Raw genomic sequence first — 8,821 nt, forward strand, 5'->3', positions numbered from 1 at the left:
AATATCAAAAAATCAAACAACCCAGTCAAAAAATGGGCAGAAGATCTAAATAGATATTTCTCCAAAGAAGACATATAGATGGCCAAGAGGTACAGAAAAGATGCTCTACGTCACTAATTATTAGGGAAATGCAAATCAAGACTAAATGATATATCATCTCACACCTCTCAGAATGGCCATCATCAAACAATCTACAAACAATAAATGCTAGAGAAGGTGTGGAGAAAGGGAACCCTCTTGCGCTCTTTGTGAGAATGTATATTGGTACAGCCACTATGGAGAACAGTATGGAGTTTCCTTAAAAACTAAAAATGGAGCTACCATAAGATCCAGCACTCCCACTCCTTTGCATATATCCAGAGAAAATCATAATTCAAAAAGATACATGCATGCCTTATGCTCATTGAAGCACTATTTTCAATAGCCATAACATGGGAGCAACCTAAATGTCCATCAACAGAAGAATGGATAATGAAAAAGTGGTACGTGTATACAACTGAATATTACTCAGCCATAAAAAAGAATTAAATAATGACTTTTGCAGCAACATGGATGGAACTAGAGATTGTTATACTGAATGAAGTAAGTTGGATCAAGAAAGACAAATATCATACAATATGCTTATATGTGGAATCTAAAGAAAAGCATAGAAATGAACTTATCTACAAAACAGAAATAGAGTAATCATAATAAATTATGGTTACCAGGGCATAAGAGGAGAGGGATTAATGGGGAGATTGGGATTGACATATACACACTACTATATATAAAATAGATAACTAATAAGGACTTACAGTATAGCACAAGGAACTCTACTCAGTACTCTGTAATGGCTTATATAGGAAAAGAATCTAAAAAAGAGTGGATATATGTATATGCATAACTGATTCACTTTGCTGTACACTGAAACTAACAAAACATTGTAAATCAACTATACTCAACTAAAAGTTTTGGAAAAAAATTACATAAATGTTCATAGCAGCATTTCTAACAATGGCCAAAAAGTTGAACCAATGCATTAGCTAATTTACAGATAAACAACATGTAGTATATACATACAAATGACTATCATTTGGCCATAAAAGAAATAAAGTAGTGATATATGCCAAAACATGGATAAACATTTAAAACATTATACTAGGTGAAAGAAGCCAGTCACTAAAGACCACATATTCTATGTCATTTGTATGAAATGTCCAGAATAAGCAAATGTATAAAGAGAACATGTATTAGTAGTTGCCTGTGCCTGGAGGATTTGGGCAAGAAATGGGGAGAGAAAACTAATGGCTATCGGGTTTCTTTATAATGTTTATTAAAATTTCCTAAAATTGGTTAGGATGCTGTTTGCTGAACTCTGAACATACTAAAAAACATTGAATTATATACTTGAAATGAGTTAATTTTATGTCATATAAATTATATCTCAATAAAGTTGCTTTTTAAAAATGACATTGGTCCAGCAACCTCAATTTCTACTATTTTCCAAGTAAAATACACATGAACACAGAGAAAAGTATAAACACAATAAATGAAAGCCAAACAGTTGCCAAAAATTAAGGGACAATAGCTAGTAATTGAAATTGGAGAGGTATTATATTTTAAAAAATCCACACTTGCTCAGCCAAGTATAAAATAGCAGAAGTGGCTCACCACTGCCTTCTCTTCCATAAATAGGTAGACATACCCTTCATCTTTTTTCAATTATTTGAACAACTGGTTGAAAATGTAATTTTGGGTAAGCTTTGAAACTGAGTAACTATCCTGCCCTATAGATACTTGATTTACTAAACTTTTTTTAGTCTCTCAGCAATATTATGCTTTTACTTTCATTAGGAGACAGAGACACTGAGAAAACAAGCCAGGATAGATTTAGAGAGGAAGTTTTGGTGGAGAATTATAACTTGGGAGGTGTAAAAATCATCCTTAAGAGTAGGAAGCTTGGGCTTCCCCGGTGGCACAGTGGTTGAGAGTCCGCCTGCCGATGCAGGGAACACGGGTTCGTGCCCCGGTCCTGGAGGATCCCACATGCCGCGGAACGGCTGGGCCCATGGGCCATGGCCACTGGGCCTGCGCGTCCAGAACCTGTGCTCTGCAATGGGAGAGGCCACAGCAGTGAGAGGCCCACGTACCACAAAAAAAAAAAAAAATAGTAGGAGGTTAGAGTCTCATTATTTCTCATGAGTTGCATCTATTTAGGATAAAAGAAGTTCAGAAAATGAGACTAGAATGTGTAAAATCTCAGATCTGCATAATCACATGGATTAAATTTTGCTAGATATGAAAATTGGATTAGGAGCTTTGGAAATGAAACTGCCATTCTGCTGTGAATATGAAAAAATAATTCAGACAGCATCCACATTGCCAAAGAGTGGAGTCAAAAGCTATGCTTTAGTCAAATGGACAAATTCAATTTCTTATTAACAAAGAAAACTCTAGGGTCATCTCAGTTCTCACAGTTAAATGTTACACTCTTGTGAGATTAAAAAATAGATATAAATACTAGAACAGTTGACTATCTCAGAGAGCCTCTGTTAACTCTGTTGGAGTTAAATATGTTTAAAGCATCAGATTTATTTCCTATACCTGATCTATCCTGATAATATATAACTAGAATATGTGATAAAGAAGTATGTATTTTGAATTTAGGTTGAATCTTAATCTCCTTTGTTTCTGATATATCTTGTCTTACCAGGTCATAATGGTAAACTTGATTCCAAGAAGTGGCAAAAGTTTGAGAAATTTAAAAATTCATTATATATTTTTTTAGTATGCAACTGATTAACCAAATATCCTAGTAGCCACCATCAGACCAATACATAAGAGCCAAAGATTTTAGTTACCATTTAGGGAGACCCATCTCAAATAGCATTTCCAAACTCAGAATGTTAGAGCAGAGAAGCAACCCTAAAGTTCTATGAAACAATCTTATCTCAAAGACTAGGCAAGGGATGTATTCTCCATAGTGTTCAAGAGTTCATCTTAAGCATACCTGATCCTGCAGAGATAATTGGAGTATTCTAGAAACCTGTTGGTAAAGGTTGAGGGAATCCCATAGCTCTACAGATTCCTTTAGCATTTCCAGGACCTCATTTCCTCCCATGATTTATGAGAACAATATCCTTTTGAAAAGCAGAAGTCCTGGCTGTATACTCTGGAATGCAATGTCATTTCAGGTTTCAATGCTATTGTCTAGAAAATGCATGGAAGCAACAGAAACTCTTTTCCTAAATAGTTTGGTTACATGTTGCATGTAGTTATAGATAATTATTTGCCTCTGACCAGAAAATAGTAAATAGAATCTAATAAAGAAGTGTGGTCAAAATTTCCAATACTATATAGAAAGGGATAAAGTTTGATATAAGTAAGGTACCAGGTGATTTCCTTTATATAGAAGCAAAAAGTAAAAAAACAAAACTTATTTTTTTTTAAGTCAAGGTGATCTTTATTAGCTATGCTACTTAGCACTTCTGGTTCTTAGCCCCTTAATTTGTTAAATGGGGATAATAATGCTTATCATATGGGCTATGTGGGAACAGAACAAAAAAAAAATCTGTACAACATCTGTCAAATAGTAGAGTCCAATAAAAATAATTTCCAATATTGTTATATCATTTTGTTATTATATCTACTGCTCTGTGATGTTAGTACAACAGATTTTTCGAATGTAATATTTAAGCATAACATACATAATTTTCACACACTAAACAATTTACCCAGGATAAGAAACAGAACAGTTCTATCATCCTGGAAATGTCCCCCACCCATGTCCTCTTCTAATCATAAATTACATCCTCCACAAGGGTACCCCCATCATGATTTCTAATATAGTGATGTGTTTTGCCAGTTTTTGAACTTGATAACTACTTTCTAAATCCTTAAATCTGTCAGTATGTTACATCACCAATAGGACTTTACAGATGTGGCTAAGTTAAGAACTTTAAGATGGATGGAGTTAGTGACCTAGGTTATTCAGATGGGCTCAATTGATCACACGGGTCTTTGAAAGCAGACAAATTTTCTCGCTACAGTGGGTGAAGGACAGAGAGAAGGAGAAAGAGACAGACAGAGAGAAAGAAAATCAGAGAGATAGAGAAAAGGAGATACAGAGACAAAGAAAGACAGAGATACAGGCATAGAGACAGGCAGAGAGATGACAGAAAGGCACAAAGAGAGAGAGATAGGCCGAGAGAGAAAGAGAGAGAGAGAGAGAGAGAGAGAATGAAGGAAGAAGGGTGAGAGAATCCAACATTCCTGGCGTTAATAATGGAAGGCTTGGCCATGACTCGAGGAATTCAAGACACTTCTAGAGGTTGGGAATGGCTTCAGAAGGGACCCTAACCTAGAAAGTGCTGAAAGGAACATAAGACACCTATTTTAGCCCACTGAGACCTGATGAGGTTTTTGATTTAAAGAACTGTAAGATAACAAATTTGTGTTGTTTTAAGACACTAAGTTTAAGGTAGTTTATTACAGCAGCAATAGGATACAATACAGGTATATTCCTAGGGCTGGAATTGCTGAGACATACGGTAAACTTACACTCGATTGGAAACTGTAGAACATCTTCCTATGTGGTTTTACCAGTTTATACTTCTACTAAGAGTGCATGAGAATTCTAATTCCTCCACATCTTCCTCAACATTTGGAATTTTCTTTTGTCATTTCCACTCTTCTAGTAAAATTATATGTACTGTGATTCTATTTTGCATTTCTCCAATAATAAATGAAGTCAAATGCTTTTCATGTTTATGGGGCAAGTGGACACCTTATCTTGTGATGTGACTGGCAAATCTCTCACTTATTTTTAAATGTCTTTTCCTTACCTAATTCTGAGATATTTTTAAAAATATTTAAGATATGAGTCATTTTTCAGACATAGTATCATCAATATCCTCACATCTTCTTCTAGTCTGTCCATCCGTCTTCCACTGTCTTACTGGTTGATGAAGACAAAACAAAAGATTTATATGTTCTTAACCTCTTTATGTACTGTTTAAGGAAGCTTTTCCTATTCCAAGATCATAAAGGTTTTCTCCTACGATTTATTTGTAAATCCTTTAGTTTTCACCTTTTATATTTAGAAATGCAATCTGTCCTTAAGACAAAAGCTTTAAATCTCCTGTTACAAATGAGAAAGGTCAAGTAAGGTATGGAGATTTAAACATCAAATAGAAAATGAAAGAAGAGATTAAATTTTGGTTTTCTGCAGTGCTTATTTACAAACATTGCTTTATCTACTGACTTTGTGAAGTCTTTCCTGATACTCTAAAGTCAAATTGAACTTTCCCTTTCGTAGCCCCAGCATTTATCAACATTTCTCATGAAATGCACGTTTAACAATTGTAGTTATTGTATGCATCTGTACTTTTTGCTTTCCCTTCTGGGTTGTTAGACCCTGTGATCAACGGCTGCTTCATTATGCATGTTTCTGCATCTCACAGAGTTAGACCTGCATAAAACTGGTGGTGTTCATTACATGATTTTTAAAAGAAAGGAAGAATAACCATTAATTTCTCTGCTTTACACCTATAGCTTGCATGGCAACAACACTTGCTATATGACTCAAAAAACTATATGACATGAAAAAACATTAAAAATAACAGTCTTCTGGCATAAAAAAAATTATCTGAGAAAACAAAAAAAAAAATTTTTCATGGAAAGACATTTTATTTTAAATATAGCATTATGTACATGTTAGTCCTGAACTCCCAGTCTATCCCTTCTCCCTGCCCTTCCCCCTGGTAATCATACATTAGTTCTCTAAAACTATTGACCATAACAGAGCATGCATTTCAGAGATCTTATAAAAAAGACAAGCAAGGGGGCTTCCCTGGTGGCGCAGTGGTTGAGAGTCCGCCTGCCGATGCGGAGGACGCGGGTTTGTGCCCCGGTCCGAGAAGATCCCACATGCCGCGGAGCGACTGAGCCTGTGAGCCATGGCCACTGAGCCTGCGCATCCGGAGCCTGTTGCTCGGCAACGGGAGAGGCCACAACAGTGAGAGGCCCGCATACCGCTAAAAAAAAAAAACTGCGCGTCCGGAGCCTGTGCTCAGCAACGGGAGAGGCCACAGCAGTGAGAGGCCCGCGTACAAAAAAAAAAAAAAAAAAAAAAGACAAGCAAGGAAAAGGAATCCCAATAACCAATAGAGCTATTATACAGTTGGCTTCTTGAAGCTCTAAGCTGATCAGAGCAAATCAGAGTGGTGCAAGTATCTAGCCCACTCTGTCTCACGTACGTAAAATTTTTCAAGATGGTATGTATCTCAGATTATCACTTGGGTCCCAGATCTTGTCATACATGGCAAGACAATGTGTCGATCATGAGGATAGTAACTACTTAAATGCCAAAACAATACTTTATGTACCACTAATTTTTGACTATTGAATACCTGATCAGTAATACATAATTGCATTCCAGTTAGTGTTGGCTAAGAAAGCTCGCACCCTAACCTAACATAATCAAAATTTAGAATTCACCTCATGTAAACACAGCTTTGCTCTGCTTTTTGACTTCATGCTTCCAGATACTCTTACTTCTAGCCAGTGGTCAAGCAGATCTGTGTCCTTGGAATTTTGGGTAGGAACTTATGGATAATTAAAAAATTCATTCCCATTCTCTAAGAATAAAATTCTATCACATGTTCTTCTTTAGCTGGGTCAGGAGGAATTTTTTAGTACTCAAAAAAGTTGTGTTGGTAAGATAAAGTGTGATTGTAATACATTTGATTAAATCAAAAGAGCATATGTATAATATCTTAGGAGAAAATAATAGAAGTGGTTTCCACCAGAAAGAGCTACACTATTGTTTCTTAAATGCATGTTAGGAGACTGCATTACAATGCAAGATCAAGTTTGATTTTTATCTAATGAACCTAAGCTTTCTGCCAGTATGAATCATATCAGCAGCACACCTGAATGAACAATGTATGACCACATCAGTTTCTGATAGGTTAATAGGCAATGGGGATACTCAGGCTTGATTAAGCTGGGTGATTGCAAATTCATGTTCTTGATATCTTAAACTCTGTTTCTTATAGGAAAATCACTCTACTTAAGAAAAGAATGAGACAGTATTTTAATTAAGTGCTCAAAACAGCTAATTTACAGCTAAAGCTTAATATATTCCATGGAGATTTTTTGCTTATATATTTACTTCTCAATAATACCCCCAAAGCAATGTGTTTCAAAGTGGTTACTTAGTGCAGGTAAAGCACAGTAATTTATATCTTAAAAAGTAAAAGCATAATACTGTTCAAGATCTATTTTAACCTAAAGACATGGTGAACCTTTAGATATTTATCCTAGTCTGGACAACAATTTTGATTTTTCACTATGATTTTTGTTGAGATTTTTCAGTTTTTGTAACCACAGAAAACTGATAAATCTTTGAAACCTAAATCCAGGAGAGAACCAGAGCATGAGTGGCCCTGATAACCAAGGCAGTGGAAGAGGAGGATTTGATCCTGGAAGCATGAGCACAGGTGGGTGGGGAAGAGGACGTGGTGGAATGGGCACTGAAGAGCCAGGTGGCTTCAATAAGCTTGGTGGACTCATAGATGAAGGACCAGATCTTGATTTAGGCACCCCTGCAGATCCAGATGAAGACTCTGACAACAGTGCAATTTATGTGCAGGAATTAAATGACAGTGTGACTCTAGATGATCTGGCAGACTTCTTTAAGCAGTGTGGAGTTGTTAAGGTGAACAAGAGGACTGGACAACCCATGATTCATATATACTTGGACAAGGAAACAGGAAAGCCCAAAGGTGATGCTACAGTGTCCTATGAAGACCCTCCAACTGCCAATACTGCTGTCGAGTGGTTTGCTAGGAAGGATTTTCAAGGGAGCAAACTTAAAATTTCTCTGGCTTGGAAGAAGTCTCCAATGAACAGCATGCAGGGAGGAATGCCACCCCGTGAGGGCAGAGGGATGGCGCCACTTCTCTGAGGAGGTCCAAGGGACCCGGGATGTCCTGGAGGACCCATGGGTTACATGGGAGGCCGGGGAGGAGACAGAGGAGGCTTCCCACCAAGAGAGCCCCTCAGTTTCCAAGGGAACCTGTCTGAAGGAAGAAAGGTCCAGCACCAAGATTGAGACTGGCAGTGCCCCAATCAGGGGTGTGCAAAGCAGAACTTCACCTGTAGAACAGAGTACAACCAGTGTAAGGCCCTAAAGTCTGAAGGCTTTCTCCCACCACCTTTCCCACCCCAGGACAGTGACCATGGCAGAGGTGGCCCTGGTAGCATGCTGAGAGGACGAGGTGGCCTCATGGACCGTAGTGGTTCTAGTGGAATGTTCAGAGGTGGCTCTGGTGGAGACAGAGGTGGCTTCTGTGATGGCCAGGGCATGGACAAAGTGTGGCTTTTGTGGAGGAAGACAAGGTGGCCTGGGGGACACCCTGGACCTTTGATAGAACAGATGAGAGGAATAAGAGGCAGGAGTGAAGGGCATGGGAAAATGTATAAAAGTGAGCACCATCAGGAATGCAGAGACTGACCCTACTAGATGCAGAGGCCCCACGGAGCTGCATTGACTACCAGATTTATTTACTTTTTATATTTTATTTATTTCTTTCTTTATTGGAGTATAGTTGCTTTAAAATGTTGTATTAGTTTCTGTTGTACAACAAAGTGAATCAGCTATATATATACATATATCCCCTACCTCTTGGACGTTCCTAATGCTCCCCTATCCCATCCATCTAGGTCACCACAGAGCACCAAGATGAGCACCCTGCACAAATGTTTAAATTTATAATTCCATATTTATAATGTTGGCCACAACATTATGATTATTCCTTGTCTGTTCTTTAGTATTTTC

General features: G+C 37.5%; 1 pseudogene; it reads left to right on the top strand.

Annotated features, from left to right (window-relative positions):
- Positions 1–4,263: 4,263 nt before the first annotated feature.
- On the top strand, positions 4,264–8,506 carry LOC103079138 (RNA-binding protein EWS pseudogene; annotated as a pseudogene).
- Positions 8,507–8,821: the final 315 nt, after the last annotated feature.

This window comes from Lipotes vexillifer, unplaced genomic scaffold (genome assembly GCF_000442215.2).
Source record: "Lipotes vexillifer unplaced genomic scaffold, Lipotes_vexillifer_v1.1 scaffold354, whole genome shotgun sequence".
Lineage (NCBI taxonomy): Eukaryota > Metazoa > Chordata > Mammalia > Artiodactyla > Lipotidae > Lipotes > Lipotes vexillifer.